Source organism: Macrobrachium rosenbergii, chromosome 12 (genome assembly GCF_040412425.1).
Source record: "Macrobrachium rosenbergii isolate ZJJX-2024 chromosome 12, ASM4041242v1, whole genome shotgun sequence".
Lineage (NCBI taxonomy): Eukaryota > Metazoa > Arthropoda > Malacostraca > Decapoda > Palaemonidae > Macrobrachium > Macrobrachium rosenbergii.
Window position 1 is genome coordinate 26,271,384 of NC_089752.1, and position 2,500 is coordinate 26,273,883.

The 2,500-nt window shown below is 39.7% G+C and overlaps 1 protein-coding gene and 1 pseudogene across 2 annotated transcripts in view; both read right to left on the reverse strand.

Annotated features, from left to right (window-relative positions):
- The window catches only part of LOC136844210 (uncharacterized), a 2,774-nt pseudogene extending 396 nt beyond the window's left edge, over positions 1-2,378 (reverse strand).
- LOC136844456 (transmembrane protein 47) overlaps positions 1-2,500 on the reverse strand; it is a 450,890-nt gene that overhangs the window by 113,303 nt on the left and 335,087 nt on the right. The gene's annotated exons all lie outside the window — the stretch shown is intronic.

Genomic DNA, 2,500 nt, shown 5'->3' on the forward strand with positions numbered 1-2,500 from the left:
TCTTCAAGCCTGGCAAAGAGATCAGCACGGGTAAACCGCTGCAACGAGGAGCGCACCTGTCGTTTCATACAGCCCCACACCTGCTCGATGGCGTTGAGCTCAGGATGGGCAGGGGGCAAGCGAACCACTTCATGGCCCCATTCACGGATTATATTATCCACGATGTAAACTGGTTTCGGCCGGTTGCCCCTGCATATCCTTAGAAGCTCAGGGCGTGTTGCGTGAGCTGGATACTGTATTTTTCGAGACCTGAGCCAGTTAACCAAATCCTCCTTTTTTGTAGCTGTTGTTGGGCATCGGCTATCTCCTGTCAATTGGCTATGGTATGGGCCGTTGTCTAGCACCAGCACCGAAGGCTCCTCAAGCGAGGGCAGGAGCTGTGATGTTAGCCACCGAATAAATATCTCTGAATTCATTTCTCCATGGTAGTCGCGGTCTTATTTTTCGCAGGGAAGCATAAAAATGAATTTTCTACAAAACCTTTAGCTGTACCACCTGCTACCACCACAAACCTCTCTCCTTCTCCTGGTGGCACCTGCCGGCTGTAGGTGGCACTGGTGACAGATTGAGAGGTGTCCACCCACTCCTTGCTATGTTGCATTCTCGTCGTAAACCACGTCTCATCGACATACACTACTTTTCTTCCTTCATCACGATGTTGCTGGAGGGATCGTAAAGCATCAACTCGGCGGCAAACGACGTCCAAAGTTTCTTTCCTTAGGTACATTTTCCGCTGGGATGTTTTGTACTGGAAACCCATGTTATGGAGGATTCGCCATACTGCCTTCTCAGATGTTTCTTCAGGAATGCTATTTAGCATTTTAAGTTCTTCCGCTAAAGTGGCAATAGTGAAAAATCGCTTAGCAACAAACATGCTGTGCACATGTCTCCTAATGGAACCAACGGTGAAGTTGTCAAAGACCAGAGGCGACGTATTTGATGATGCAGCTGGTGTTTCAGGTGGATGAGGATTCTTTCCACGGCTCACCAACACTCGGACAGCGTTCGGAGTCATCCCCATAGTATCAGCAACTCTTTCACATGGCCTGTAGGAAAAAAAAAAAAATACATTTAAATAAACAAATATATATATATATATATATATATATATATATATATATATATATATATATATATATATATATATATATATATATATATATATATATATATACAATCATGAAGCTACAAATGTCGCTTAATATCGAAATTCACGCTACCTCGGTATATCTCCGTTGGAGAATTGTCGCCGAAGGGGAATTTATATGAGTGATAAATGAATATACCGAGGTAGCGTGAATTTCGATATTGCGACATTTGTAGCTTCATGATTGTATATAAAATCACGGTGTGATAAAATTTCATATATATATATATATATATATATATATATATATATATATATATATATATATATATATAATATATGGCTAGCAGTATATTGCAATATATCATGTACTTATTAAAGTCATACTTTTCTTACCGATTTATACTAATTTTCAGGCGGTTTCTTTCTTTCTCTCTGTTGTAGATGGTGAAGAGTTTCAGCGCAATTGTAGTTTTGCAATGGCGAGGACAAAGCGACATATTTGCCATGACTAAAGTCGAATCTATATGAAATAGTTCAGAGCTACTACTACAACTGCTGCCGATGATTACCTTGGATGTACTAACAGGGCTCTGAGGTAGGAGTCGAAGTCGGTGAAATTATTTCTGAATCCTGCTCCAGTCTTGCCCCAATAACATCATTCCAAATATAAAACTCTCTCAAGGAAAAAAATTGTTTTCTATTTCTACTAATGTTTTTATTTTATTTTATTTTATTTTTTTTTAGTCGCAAATCTAAAATTTGTAGGAGTCCGAGTAGAATATCTCTCAGTGTGATTCCACACCCCTGTTTTAAACCTCTTCTATTATGTTCGATAATTTGTGTTAACCATCTAATCATTATCTACCACCATAAAACATTTTATTGCTCTTCCGGCTCATTTGATATGTGCAGTACACAGTCTTTCCTAACAGGGATTTACTCGGTAGCCTAATAACAATGGGAATGAAGGAAAGAAGGCAAGAAGGAAAGGGGGGGGGAGTACTAGGATAGCCATAGGTTTAAAGACCGAAGGAGGGTTGGGGGAACCTCTGCGTCACAGTTACGTGATCAAGTACCACTTCTTCGAAACGCTCTGAAGGAGGGGAAGAAGTTCCTCTTTTTTCTAAGAGTAAACGGCTTAATTAAGCACATCTGTCAATTCATTGTACCACCAAAAATTAGGCCACTGTTTGAAACATTCATTGCTGTAGTTTCATGGAAATTCATAAGCCGGTTTGTTAGATATTTGGGAAAAACACTATTACACGGCCTCTGGAAACGATAGTAGGTATTTAGTATTGGTAAAAGGATGGATCTGAGTGCTTTGGTGTGGTTTAGTCGTGTGGAAAGAATGAAAGACGGAATGCTGGATGAAATGTGGAATAATTCTGAAGTATTAGAGGTAAGTAA